The sequence below is a fragment of the Loxodonta africana genome, chromosome 24 (assembly GCF_030014295.1).
Source record: "Loxodonta africana isolate mLoxAfr1 chromosome 24, mLoxAfr1.hap2, whole genome shotgun sequence".
Classification (NCBI taxonomy): Eukaryota; Metazoa; Chordata; class Mammalia; order Proboscidea; family Elephantidae; genus Loxodonta; species Loxodonta africana.
The window spans coordinates 25,181,535-25,196,766 of record NC_087365.1 but is presented as its reverse complement, the minus strand read 5'-3'; the positions used below and the strand labels follow the sequence as shown (position 1 = coordinate 25,196,766).

The 15,232-nt window shown below is 40.0% G+C and overlaps 1 protein-coding gene across 9 annotated transcripts in view; it reads right to left on the bottom strand.

Annotated features, from left to right (window-relative positions):
• The window catches only part of SLC23A2 (solute carrier family 23 member 2), a 146,130-nt gene that overhangs the window by 116,896 nt on the left and 14,002 nt on the right, over positions 1 to 15,232 (bottom strand). For 6 of the 9 annotated variants that reach the window (XM_064275810.1, XM_064275812.1, XM_064275808.1 and 3 more), the window contains one exon: positions 2,239 to 2,365. The exons of the other annotated variants lie outside the window; for them this stretch is intronic. The gene's annotated coding sequence lies outside the window, so the exon portion shown is untranslated. The remainder of the gene's footprint in view (positions 1 to 2,238; positions 2,366 to 15,232) is intronic. 9 annotated transcript variants of the gene reach the window in all.

The window sequence follows — 15,232 nt, the reverse complement described above, 5'->3', positions numbered from 1 at the left end:
TGACAAAGACAAAAGGTACTAAAAACCTCTCTCTTTTCTCAGTGTAATAAGATTATACTATTTAAGGTCTTTACCAAGTCTCAAAGAAAATAAAATAGGGTAACCGTTCCACTAATCTCCTGAATCGCTAAAATGCTCTGAGCCAACCAAAAAAAAAAATCAACTGCCATCAAGTCAGCTCCGACTAATGGTGATCCCACGCGTGTCAGAGTAGAACTGTGTTCCACAGGGTTTTCAACGGCTGATTCTTCAGAACTAGATCGTCAGGCCTTTCTTCCAAGGTGCCATGGGGTAGGCTCGAAGCCTCGAGCTTTCAGTTAGTAGCCAAGCGTGTTAATCGTATGCATCACCCAGGGACTCTGAGCACCAAGACAGAAATGAAACTGGAGAGGCTGCAACAACCAGTGAACGAGAGAAGAAACACGTAATTACCAAACTACCAATCCTAAAGACCAAGAGAGCTCAGAAAAACAGAAACTCAATAAGGCTTGAGATGGTCAGAAATGGCTTTTGGAAAGTAGGGCCTGGGATGGGCCTTGGAAGACGGAGAGGGTCCAGAGAGGCAGGGCGTCACAGATGTCCAGAGGTAGGCACCAGTGTGATGAGTCTCTAAAACCAAAAAAAAAAAAAACCAAACCCAGTGCCACTGAGTCGATTCCAACTCATAGCGACCCTACAGGACAGAGCAGAACCGCCCCATAGAGTTTCCAAGGAGCGCCTGGCGGATTCAAACTGCCAACCCTTTGGTTAGCAGCTGTAACACTTAACCACTACGCCACCAGGGTTTCCGATGAGTCTCTAGGGCACCGAAAGCACCAGCCTAACCACAGCACACTCTGTGAAGTGGAGCAAAGAAACCTCTTACATAAGGGTCAAGAGAGCCTCAGAAGTCAAATGTAAATATGAAACACTGAGTTGCTAAGCAGGTAATGAAAGTAGAAATAGTCTACCCCAGGATGAAGCTCAAGATGGAAGATCAGAAGTTACAGTGTTAGTAATCCAAATATAAGGGTCTAGCAACTAGGTCAATGGAAGTGACAACGAGAAAAAGAAATGAATAGAGGGAGCAATCTCAAAGAAAAAATTGAAGACTTGGTGTCAAAGATGAGCTCTAGGAGGAGAACGAGAGCATCCCTTTCAGAAGCAATTAAGGAAATAGGCTTGCCAAAGCAAATAATGAAACAGGCTCGACATGCTGAATGTGAAATAATGGTGGCATGTACGTTTGACATCATGGTATCATCAGAATATGTTCTTCTTCCTAATTTTTGGAATTTCCCGAGTTTTTTTTTTTTATACATATAACAGTATAAGAATGGACTGCTTTTATTAGAGAATTAAGATATTTTTCAAAAAGGAATGATTCCCTCTATGCATCTGTAAAAACTCTTAGGACTGTACACCTAAACTAAAAATAAATAAAAATCACGATACATTTTACACCAATGATACTGGATACACTAAGTCTGACAATACAAAGTATTTGAGAAAATGTATCAAAAGGAGTATAAATTTTTGTAGCCTCTGCAGGACAATCTGCAATACCTAACAAAATTTTAAAATGAAAAAAAAATTATGTACTTCGCCCAGCAATTTACCTCTAGCAAATTTACCTATGGCTATTCTCCCAAAAATATGTACAAGAAATTTAACTGCAGTATTGTTTATTATAGCAAAAAATAAAAGTAACCAAAATGCCCCTCAAGAGGATATATTAGCTTTGAGATGAGAGAAGGTAGGAGGAAAGAAGGGCTGGGGGTGGGGGAAATGTTTCTTAATAAATGTATATGTGTTTAGTCTCACTAATTAAATTATAGGATGCTTGAATAAGGTGAAGGAGCAGGTCTGAAGTCTCTCTAGCCTCAGGCCCATGATCCTGACTAAGGGCCATAACAGCAGTCAGCACTCAACAAGTGCTTGCTGATGGAAAAAAAAAAAAGACAAGTCCATGGAAAGAAAAACTAAAATATTTACCTCCTACCTTGTAATTATAAATGGCAAGACTGTGCCTGTTTATTTTCTGGTTTAATCTACTTACGCAGATTTAGCCTAAACAGAAGTCCATTACCTTATCATTAGCATTAGCCCAACAAGTCATTCCCAGGACTGTGCACTGAGACCCTTCCAGACATGTGCAAAGGGCAAAAGGTCAAGTAAAAAAAAGTTCCAGCACCATCAAGAGCTGTCAGAGCAATTCTATGGTGAAGCCCAGGACTAGACAGGTTTTGTTTGACGCACCTAAATGGCGTGGCGTAGGCCTGTTCATACGCTTCCCGTTACAAGTCGCTGATCTACATTTCCTTGCGCTGCGTGAGGTCCCAGCTCAAGGCCAAGTGGGGAGTCCCGGTTAGTGGCGTCAAGACAGCTAGAGAAAAACAAATTGTAAATTAAAATAAAAAGTAGTAATAAGTCTAGCAGGAGGCAGTCTACGTCTATCTTCACTCGGCCAAACCCAATCCTTGAGCTTGTTCTAGCACTTCCTTTACTCTTAAATACTGCCTTGGAGGCCCAGCCCACCCCCGAACAGGGTCACAAACCAAACTCTCAGTCTCTTAAAAAACCAACTCTCCACTTGCACAAGATATTTCAGAAAAAAGTATTTTAGAACACCTGTAAAAAGCGATTTTGCACTCAGCTGGGCTTTCTTCATTGACAATTTTTTAACTCTGTATTCCCTAGCACAGGACCTTGATTTAAAAAAATAAGATTTTTTTTTTCCTCACTGTGTGCTAGGCACTGCACTAAGCATCATACAAATGTAATTTAATCTTGCCGTCAGCCCTCGGGACCAGGAACCAACTTAGTCCACGCTTTACAGGTAAGAAAACTCAAGAGGGGTGAAGTGTCCCAGTCAAGATTACAGAGCTCACAAGAGACGTCAGGGGGCAGGGGTTGGAACCCAGGTCTGTGACAGCAGACAGAAAAAAACCCACAGCTCTCCTTTAATTACGACTCTGTTGTTATCTGAGTGGGCCCTGACCAATGGCAACCCCAAGAACAGAACAAAATGCTCTCCATTCCTCCGCCACCCCCATGATCAGCTGGGGGTCGGACCATTGTGATCCATAGGGTTTTCACTGGCTCATTTTTAAAAGTTGATTCCCAGGCCTTTCTCGCTGGTCTTAGTCTAGACGCTCCACTGAAACCTGTTCAGCATCACAGCAACACACAAGCCTCTTCTGACAGACAGGTGGTGGCTACACATGAGGTGTACCGGCCAGGAATCAAACCCAGGTCTCTCACATGTAAGGCAAGAACTCTACCACTGAACCAGTGATGACCTCCATATATTACCACACTACATTGCCTTAAATACAGCCATTAAAATAAACCGAAATTACTATAGTAAAACCTGTGAATGCCGGAACCTGTGTAAGGCAGAAACCTATCAGAGAAGGAAAACACAAATATTTTCCACTAAGAGAAAGTAACAGAGAAGCGGCAAGACCGCATCCTGTCAACGGCAAAAGATGCAAGACCCGGAAAAGCAAGGCAGTCTTGCCAAGTTCTAGCTTTCACAGGTTTCTCTGTATATTTGTCAGGGGATTAAGATGATTTAATTATTCAAAAACCACCATCTTGTAAAGCCTCTTAAAAATGTATTAATGCACTGGGAGGGTGCTTCTCAAAAACTGAGTCACGTTCTATTTTCTAAGTTAGGTTACTGACAGGTACATGGGTGTTCATTTTATTAAGCATTGAATGAGCATGTTTTATACACTCGTACCTCTGAACATATTTTACAACAACAACAACAAAAAAACCCACAGAGCCTGACTCAGGTGGCTGCCTCAGAGCCGCCAGTGTTGCCCCAGCCACGAGCCTGGTGCTCCATAAAGAAAACGCACAAAGCAACCGACAGTTCAGCAGGACACACTGACAAGTTCCTTGTTGGAAAATACTTGTTCTGAGAATCCTGCAGCTCTATCGCTTGTTCTAGGGTGAGCTAGTGTCCATACATGAACGGCCCCATAGTAAATAGGCACATAACTGGTATACCAGACAAGCCTTCATCGAGCCTTTAGTGTCCCTGTATTTCTTATGTCAAATTTCAGAAACTAAACATTGGCCTTTTGTTCTTTGGGACAAAAAAGTATTACTCATTTTAAGTGATGAGAATATGAATAGAGAAACTGACGTTCTTCCCTTCCTAAAACATACTTTACTTACAAGGCAAAAAAAAAAAAAGGGTACTTTAGTTCCACAAATAAAATCTTCAAAGCCATATTAAACTATGTTTATTAAAAGTTTACAAAGTAAAAAAAAAAAAAAAAAAACTCTTAGAGTGAAGTGACAGAATCACTGATTATTTCTATCTTTTTCGTTTGTTTATCAGCATTTTCTGTACTTCCTACAGTTATTTTTTATTTCTTCTAATAATAAAAGTGATAAAAAAAAAAATGTTTACAAAGTCAGAAGGGCGTCAGGAAGGCAGCATCCATCCATGAGGAGGAGCTGAGAAGGGGAATAATGGGAAGAACACGAAAACAAGTAACAAAAGAAGCTTTTAAAGAATTGCTTGTTTTAGGTTAAATAGAGACTTTAATCACGTATATTCTCTGAAAAATGCAGGTTACCTAATAGGTATAGCACAATCCTGCTTTTATTAAGGATATAATTATATAGTCCGTATCTGCGCGCACACGAAAGGAGCCAAGAGGATAAACGTCAAGCCGTTTGGAAGTGCGGGGGGCGGAGGGGAAGGTATTAAGAGGTTGTGTAACTTTCATAATTTGCTTTATACAATTTCCAACATGTACATTCTTCTTTTGTAAATCCTTTAAAAAAAAAAAAAAACTAATGATATTAATTTAAAAGAAAAGTTTCCATGAGAGGAAAGATGCAAATTAACAGAATGCCATTTTAGGTACAAATCATAGAAAAAAGCTGAAAGGGCAAGTGAAAGTCCTATAACCCCAGGAAGACTTATTTTCGGCAAGTGTTTTTTTTTTTTTCTTTTTTTTTTTAAGCTGATTGGTAAGATAAGTGTTTGGAAGGCCTGGCTCTCTACTCCACTGGACAAACGTCTCAGATAAAAATACAGAATCGGGTCGGAAGTTTAATACCGGAAAAACGCAAATGCATTTCCGAGTCTTGGAGAAGGAACTGCTCGGATGAATAAAAACGCTGCAGAGTTATCGGCGAGCATCCTTGAACCTCTGTCAGCGTCAGCCAACACCCTCCCCCATCAGGAAGCATGAAAAGGTACCTTCAGACACAGGCTACAGGGGTGAAATCAGAGACAAAGCACATGCGTGCAAGTGACAGGAAACATCACCTCTGGGCACAATTACAGGCACCTGACTCTCCCCGACGAAGGCCACTTGGAACTTGCAAAAAAAAAAAAGAAACAAAAACCGTTCACAGATTTCTGCTGTTTTCAGTGGGGGCTTATAAAAGTAACATATGCTGTGATTTCATAAAGAGAAAAAGATTTATCAAAAATTTGAGGGGGAAATAATACAGAATTGACACCTCTGTATTTTACCCTGTTATTTAATATCTACCACCAACTTGCCTCATTATTTCCTTAAAAAAGGATGTTAGGACTTCAAAAGCAGGAAGGATATAACCCCAGGGCCAAACCATCCACAGGCCAGAAACTTTGAGGAGCTAAATCGTAATGTCAATCCAGTATATGCCAAGAAGGCTGACAAAACACCTGATTTCAAGGGAAAAAAAAAGGATACTTCCTGAATATGACAAAGGCTATCTTCAGGGAACAGGAGCAAACACAAAACACTGTACACTTCATCCTTTTACACTTGCTTTGTATCTTTAAGGATTTACATGTGTTGGAAAATCCTGAAGAAATAGGCAATTTTTTTTAGCAAGTAATTTGTAGAAAACCCAAACAAGTAACAATGAAAGAATGGAGAAAATGACGAAAATCAAAGAGTCATCCTCAAAACAGGTGTTAAGCTCAGACGAATTCGCAGGTTGGTCATTTATCGGCCTCCACGTTAAGAGATGGGAAATGGGAAAGTTTCCCAACTCCCTTTCGGAAAATATGACAAAGCCCAAGAGAATAAAACTGTATGTTAACCTCAGTAGCTATTCCTAAATTTTTTTTATTTTTATATGCAAAAAATGACATCTGGGTTCAATCTTCATTTCTTTGATCCATGTGTCTATCGTTCTTTTACACACTATAAAGGCCTTTTGCCCATTTTTTTCACTAGATTTTTTTTTTAATTCATCTGCAACATAATTTAAGGACATTAAGCCTCCTTTGTCACGTTGCAAACATTTTTCCCAGAAAAAGCAAATGACTGTTTTTCCATTTCGTTTATATTGCTTAAAATAAAGGGCTTTTTTTCCCCCTCTGACATCAGATCTAGTATCTCTACAATTTCTTCTATCGTTTTCATGCTTAGGAAGTCCCTTCCCATTCCAAGGTCAGAGAAATATTCGCCATGATTGCAGCAATGCGTTTTTGGTCAAATTCATTTTAAAACGTGTAACACCCAATCCTTTATCCAGGGACAGATTAACCAGTAAGCAAAGTATGTATGGGCTTACTTGCGCTTACTTACTAATCTGTAGTGCACAATGTCACCAATTTTTTACATATGAAATTGTACACTACAGATCAGAAAGTAAGCACAAGTAAGCCTGTACATACCTTGCTTATTGGGTAAGCCATCCCTGCCTTTTATACGACAAAATCAGTGTGCTAGGAAAATAACCAGATGAGTATAATTACGCTCATTTTAGTTGCAGGACAAGTGAATCTCCAATTTTTAAAACCCGTTGCCGTCTAATTGAATTCTGACTCATCCCACCATACAGGACAGAGAACTGCCTAGGGTTTCCAGGGCTGTAATCTTTACAGAAGTGGACTGTCACATCTTTCTTCTGTGAAGTAGCTGGTGAGTTCAAACCACCAACCTTTCAGTTCACACCCGCGTGCTTAACCACTGCACCAAAACATCTAGGAGTGATCAATCACAATTACGTAATAATTAGATGAGGTGACTCTGGTTAGAATTTGAACACAGAACCAGGGAAAACCTGGAGTTGGTCATACCCAGGTCCCGGACAGGCTGCTTGGTACTGTGTTCCCAAAATGTCAAACCCCACACCCTGCCCAGAGGTGGTGCGCACTGAACTAGGGGGAACGAATGAGCAGACTGGGCTTAGAAATCCGCAGTCCCATCCTCCATTGGCAGTGGAGGGCACCGCTGTGAAGCCAACTCAACAGGCCTCTCACACCCCTTTGGTGGAGGCAGCACCAGAACTAGAACCCAGATGGGTCTCATTTCTCATCAGAAGCCGTGCAGGGTTGTACAGACTAGGACATGCACACAGGGCACTTGGTCCAGCATGTTGGTGCCCACCCTATGCTGCCAGTCGCTGACAAACTAGAAACATTACTAAAGTTCCCTTCCACAACCTCCAGGAGTTAGTTAATAGGATTAAAGAGCCTTTAAGAGCCAGTTGGAGCCCTAGCGGTGCAGTGGTTAAGAGCATGGCTGCTAACCAAAAGGTCAGCAATTCAAATCCATTAACCACTCCTGGGAAACCCTATGGGGCAGTTCTGCTCTGTCCTACAGGGTCACTGTGAGTCGCGATCAACTCAACGGCAATAGGTTTCTGGTTTTATGTGCCAGAAGGACCCTGGTGGTGCAGTGGTTAAGGTACTTGGCTACTAACCAAAAGATCAGCAGTTGCAACTCACCAGCCGCTCTGCCAGACTTCTGTAAACACAGCCTTGGAAACCCTGTGGGGCAGTTCTACTCTGTCCAATAGGGTCGCTATGAGTCGGAATCAATTCAGCAGCAATGAGTTTAGTAACAGCTAGTTAGGACTAGTGTTTACAGAGACCTGAATACAAAGAGAAGCCCATTTTTTAAATAAAAAGCCTAAAAGATATACTGTAAGTAGAGTTACAAAGGCTGTTACGGAAGTATGATGTAAAAGTCCCAATTTTGCTTTTTAATACTATTGCAATAAAATGAAAGAATTAAGGCAAAAGAGCTCCATCAGGTCAAAATAGACATCGTATGTGGTTAAAGGGCCAGGTACTAAACCCTGGAAGTGCCCAAATTTAACATGTGAAACCCTGTATGGTTGCCTCCCATCCCTTTCTGGCTGTTAGGAATGAAGCCTCCAGCCCCCAGGCCACAAGTTTATTACAACAATGATTTTGAAAAAATCTTCAAACACACATTTTACTTTTTCTTTTTTAAAGGTGGAAGCCTTCAAAGTGGAAAAAAAAAAAAAAAGTAACCTGTCACTCAATCTTCGAAAACTGCCTGAAATAAAGCTGAATAAATTATCTTTGTACAAAACAGTACTTTAAACAGGGTAATTTTCTGCAATATGTTTCCAACCCTCTTGAGTTAATATAAAAACAAGTTGTTTTTCAAAGGTGGTAGCTTATTATGCCAAAAATATTTGAGTAGACAAATTTGAAATCCAGAAATATTTTAAACAAAATCACATTCTGGTAGATTTTTATTCTTCTTTAAGAAAAACGCTTCCTTCAAAACTTTAAAGTCTGAAAAATCAGATTTTTTTAATTTGAAAACTAAACTAATGGAAAAATGATCTACAAGTAAAATTTACTTCCATATATCACAAAACAAAATTAAAATACAGAATGGGAAAAATTCATATAACATCTATTAAAGTACTAATATTCTTGATATAAAAAGAACTGCTATAAATCAATAGAAAAAAGACAAATACCAGACTAGAAAAACCGGTAAAGGAAACGAATAAGCCAAATAAAATACAAACAGCCAAAAAAAAAAAAAAAAAGGCGTCCAAACTCGCTCATTATCAAAGAAAAGCAAAATAGACATGGTAATTCTATTCTTAACCCAAATCAGCAAAAAAAGTTTAAATTTAGTAATAACTCCCAGTGTTAACCTGTACGCAGGAGGTATCTGACATGTATGTTTTGAGTGCATCAAAGCCACAAAAACAAAAAATGTGCCTTCCAAAAATTGAGCCTAAGGAAATACTCAGAAAAATGCACATAGATTAATTTACAAGGCTCTTTAACATGGCACTGTGTTCACCACTGCAAAAACAGGCTCATAAGCTAAACGCACAACAATAGAAGGATTTGTCTAACAAAACATGCAGCATTCAGCACAATGAGCTGTTAAAATGCTGTTTTAAAGGACTATTTAATGACTTAGTCATACGCCTAAGATATGCTGCTAAGTAAAAACCAGGCTAAAAAGCCCCATACAATCTATATTTGAAACAAATACATACATGTGTATACCCAAACAACCAAACCAAACCCACCGCCCTCAAGTCGATTCCAACTCATAGTGACCCTATAGGACAGAGTAGAACTGCCCCATAGGGTTTCCAAGGCTGTAATCCGTATGGAAGCAGCCACATCTTGCTCCCGCAGAGTGGCTGGTGGGTTTGAACCTCCGACCTTTAGGTTAACAGCCAAGCACTTCAACCACTGTGCCACCAATTCTAATATTTCTTACAATCTTTAAAACAGGACACCAGTTCAACTTCCAAATATTTTTGCAGTAATCCTGATCTTAACCAACAACTTCAATGTTCTCTATACAACAGTTCGTAAAATAGCTGTGAATTTCCTGCATATTCTTCTCAAATCATTCTATTTTCTATGTGGAAAAGCAAAGGGCAGAAAAATTCCGGAGAAATAACACTCTCCGGGAATTCTGCTCTACAGCTTGGTCTCTATGCAGACTAGGGACAGTCATACACTATGCCCACTGGGAAGTTGTCTTAGGCTGAGTTCTCTAGAGAAGCAAAACCAGTGAAATGCATCTAGATAGAGAGATTTATCGCACGGAAAACGGCTCACAGGCTCACACGGTTGTAGAGGCTGGCAAGTCCCAAGTCCGTGGGCCAGGTATCAGGCTAGAGGCTTTTCCTGACACACTCAGCTGCAGGGGTGGACAGATCAGCTGGTAAGAAGGCAGGCTGCTGACTCACAGGCTGGAGGCCAGTGAATCCCAAGATCAGCAGACAATATGGTAGGCCACTGGCTCAAGCCCAAAGAACCGGAGGACAGATGATGATGACAAGCTGGATGCAGGGTCCAGAGCATGCAAACGCCAGAGAGCTTTGCCAGGAAATCCATACATATACTGGATGCAGGCCACACATCCGAGGGAACTCCCCTTACAACTGATTGGCTGATCCCATCAGATCACATCATGGAGGTAATTACATTCTATCACAAACTGGAGGATAACTATATCATTACATAACTACCAAACTTCATCATTACATAACTGCCAAACTTCATCATTACATACTGCCAAAGCGCTGAGAATCATGGCCCACCCAGTCACGCTGACACACAACCTTAACCATCGCAGAAGTCAACAGCAAATCATTTTCTATCTTGGGAGAACATCAAGATCATATTAAGAGAAAACACACAAACAGACCTCTCTAATATGTACACTCTTCAGCAAAATGACCCAATGCTTCCACCCACCTGAGGCTCTATGAAGTATGTACATTTCCATCCCATAGTATGTTCAGTCAACTATGCTAAGGCTTTGAAAGAGGTAAAAAATCTCAGTTTTTTAGTTCATATAATTTATAGCAGCAGTTCTCAACCCCACCAGTACACTGGAATCACCCAACACCCAGGATGCACTCCTGATCAACTGTATTCCAGTCTTTGGGGAGGGGACCAGGCATCAGACATTTTTTAAAGTTCCCCAGATGATTTCCAATTTGCAGTTGACACTGAAGACTACTACTAAACTGATTTGAGGCATGTTTTACAAACAATAGATTGTGATCAATGAGAGAGAGAAGAAAAATCAACTTAGTAGGCTAGGGTCAGCAACTTTTTTTAACTAAAAAAATGGAGAAAATGAAGAGTAGATTAGACTAGAAGAAAACATCACCATGCATTGCTCCTAGTGGGGATAAACATTGTCTCATAAAATTTTTCAGTTAAAACCATACGTTATTCATGGCATTAATACTCAACCTGATTTACCAATCCAACAAAAACTCTACCAAAATCCCATCTGCCTTTTTGGCAGAAATTGACAAGCTGATCTTAAAATTCATATGGAAACGCAAAGGATCAAGAATAGTCAAAATAATCTTGCAAAACAAAATTGAAGGATTTACACTTTTCTATGTCAAAACTAAGGTGAAAGAATACAACCCTGACGCACTCCTTCCCTGACTTTAAACCCATCAGTATCCCCTTGTTCTGTCCGAACAACTGCCTCTTGATCTATGTAAAGCTTCCTCATAAGCACAATTAAGTGTTTTGGAATTCCCATTCTTCGCAATATTATCCATAGTCTTATATGATCCACAGAGTCGAATGCCTTTGAATAGTCAATAAAACACAGGCAAACATCCTTCTGGTATTCTCTGCTTTCAGCCAGGATCCATCTGACATCAGCAATATCCCTGGTTCCATGTCCTCTTCTGAAATCAGCTTGAATTTCTGGCAGTTCCCTGTCGATACACTGCTGAAGCCGTTTTTGAACAATCTTCAGCAGAATTTTGCTTGCGTGTGATATTAATGATACTGTTATATAATTTCCACATTCGGTTGGATCACCTTTCTCGGGAATAGACATAAATATGGATCTCTTCCAGTCAGTTGGCCAGGAAGCTGTCTTCAATATTTTTTGACATAGATGAATGAGCACCTCCAGCGCTGCATCTGTTTGTTGAAACATCTGAATTGATATTCCATCGATTCCTGGAGCCTTGTTTTTCGCCAGTGCCTTCAGAGCAGCTTGGACTTCTTCCTTCAGTACCATCGGTTCCTGATCATATGCCACCTCTTGAAATGGCTGAACATCGACTAGTTCTTTTTGGTATAATGACTCTGTGTATTCCTTCCATCTTCTTTTGATGCTTCCTGCATCGTTTAATATTTTCCCCATAGAATCCTTCACTATTGCAACTTAAGGCTTGAATTTTTTCTTCAGTTCTTTCAGCTTGAAAAACTCCGAGCGTGTTCTTCGCTTTTGGTTTTCCATCTCCAGCTCTTTGCATATGTTATTATAATACTTTACTCTGTCTTCTCGAGAGGCCCTTTGAAATCTTCTCTTCAATTCTTTTACTTCATCAATTCTTCCTTTTGCTTTAGCTGCTCAAAGCTCAAGAGCAAGTTTCAGAGGCTCCTCTGACATCCATCTTGGTCTTTTCTTTCTTTCCTGTCTTTTCAGTGACCTCTTGCTTTCTTCATGGATGATGTCCTTGATGTCATTCCACAACTCGTCTGGTCTTTGGTCACTAGTGTTCAATGTGTCAAATCTATTCTTGAGATGGTCTCTAAATTCAAGTGGGATATACTCAAGGTCATATTTTGGCTCTCATAGACTTGCTCTGATTTTCTTCAGTTTCAGCTTGAACTTGCATATGAGCAATTGATGGTCTGTTCCACAGTCGGCTGCTGGCCTTGTCCTGACTGATGATATTGAGCTTTTCCATCGTCTCTTTCCACAGATGTAGTCAATTTGATTTCTGTGTGTTCCATCTGGCAAGGTCCATGTGTATACTCGCTGTTTATGTCGGTGAAAGAAGGTATCTTCAATGAAGAAGTTGTTGCTCTTGCAAAATTCTATCATTCGACCTCCGGCATTGTTTCTATCACCAAGGCTGTAATTTCCAACTACTGATCCTTCTTCTTTGTTTCCAACTTTCGCATTCCAATCGCCAGTAACTATCAATGCATCTGCATGCTGAGCAAATAATACAAGAAGCTGGACTATATGAAGAAGAATGGGGCATCAGGATTGGAGGAAGACTCATTAACAGCCTGCATTATGCAGATGACACAACCTTGCTTGCTGAAAGTGAAGAGGACTTGAAGCACTTACTAATGAAGATCAAAGACCACACCCTTCAGTATGGATTGCACCTCAACATAAAGAAAACAAAAATCCTCACAACTGGACCAATGAGCAACATCATGATAAACGGAGAAAAGACTGAAGTTGTCAAGGATTTCATTTTACTTGGATCCACAATCAACAGCCATGGAAGCAGCAGTCAAGAAATCAAAAGACGCACTACACTGGGTAAATCTGCTGCAAAGGACCTCTTCAAAGTGTTGAAGAGCAAAGGTGTCACCCTGAAGGCTAAGGTGCACCTGACCCAAGCCATGGTATTTTCAATCACATCATATGCATGTGAAAGCTGGACAATGAATAAGGAAGACCGAAGAAGAGTTGACACCTTTGAATTGTGTTGTTGGTGAAGAATATTGAATATGCCATGGACTGCCAAAAGAAGGAACAAATCTGTCTTGGAAGAAGTACAACCAGAATGCTCCTTAGTGGCAAGGATGGCGAGAATGCGCCTTACATACTTTGGACATGTTGTCAGGAGGGATCAGTCCCTGGAGAAGGAAATCATGCTTGGCAGAGTACAGGATCAGTGGAAAAGAGGAAGACCCTCAACGAGGTGGACTGACACAGTGGCTGCAACAATGAGCTAAAGTATAACAATGATTGTAAGGATGGCACAGGACTGGGCAGTGTTCCGTTGTCATGCATAAGGTCGCTATGAGTCGGAACTGACTCGACAGCACCTAGCAGCAACAAGGTCAAAACTATAGTAATCAAGACAGTGTGGTACTGGCATAAGGACAGACATATAGATCAATGGAAGAGAACATGAAGTCCAGAAACAAACCCTACCATTTATGGTCAAATGACTTTCAACAAAGGTAATGAGATAACTGAAAATCCACATGTAAAAGAATGAAGTTTAATCCCTACCTCACACCATATACAAAAATTAATTCAACATGGATCACAGACTTATATCTAGAAGGAAACACAGAGGTAAATATTCATGACCTTGTTAGGTAATGGCTTCTTATATGACAGCAAAAACAGAAGCAAAAATAGAAAAAAATAGCTAAATGGGATTTTATAAAAAGGCAACCCAATTAAAAAGTGGGCAAAGAGAACCCAAACTTTCTGAAGCCATAACAGATGGATGAACCCCTGAATCCACTGCTCTGATATAATCTTTAAACCTTAAACCAAAAATATCCTTTGAAGTCTTCTTAAAACCAAACAACAATTTAGCTTAACTAGTAAAAATATCTGCCTTGAGCATTATGCTCTTTTAAGGTTTATCTATGTAGGATCAAACTGACAAAAGCAACTCAAAAGATGAGACAGGAAACTTACGGGACACTGAGTTTATGTTAACAGGAGGAACAACTCAGAAAAAAGATGAGAATAATTTTATAACTCAAAGAATATAATCATTGTTATTGAACTGTACATGTAGAAATTGTTGAACTGGTGTTACGTTCTGCTGTGTATAGTCTCAACGAACAGAAATAAATTATTTTTTTTTAATGGGCAAAGAATCTGAGTAGACATTTCTCCAAAGAAGACATACAAAGTGGCCAGTAAGTCCAAGAACAGATGCTCAGGATCATTAGTCATTAGGAAAATGTAAACCAAAGCCACAATGAGATACCACCTCAGACCCATTAGAAGGGCTAGAATCAAAAGGACAATTACAAGTGTTGGTGAGAATGTGAAGAAATTGGTCCATACATTGCTGGTACACCCAATTTGGAAAACGGTTTTTGGGCAGTTCCTCAAAATGTTAAACACAGAATCACCATGTGACCCAGTAATTCTACTCCTAGGTGAAGCGAAAGCGTATGTTCACACGAAAACTTACACACAAATGTTCACAGCAGCATCATTCATAACAGCCAAAAAGGAGACACAACCCGAATGTCCATCAACTGACAAATGGATAAACAAATGTAATATACCCATACAATGGAATATCACTCAGTAATAGAAAGGAATGAAGTCCTGATACATGCTACTACATGGATGAACCTTGAAAAGATCATGCTAAGTAAAAGAAGCTAGTCACTAAAGACCACACACTCGATGACTCCAATCATGTGAAATGTCCAGAAAAGCCAAGTCCACAGGAACAGAGTGTAGATAGTACTATCCAGGGGTTGCGGAGACGGAGAAAATGAGGAGGTGACTGCTAATGGGTACGAGCTTCTTTTGGGGATGGTGAAAATGTTCTGAAATTATACAGCATTATGTTGTACGACTCTGTAAACACACTAAAAGCAACGGAATTATATAATTTTAAAGGGTGAATCTCATGGTATGTCAATTTATCCAAAAAGGCTTTTTTCTTTTTTTTTTTAATGTTATTCTGAGTGTCAGGAGCCCCTCCCTGCCATTCCCAGAGAAGGAAAGTAGTTCCTTGACCACTCGCTGAATGAATAAATTAA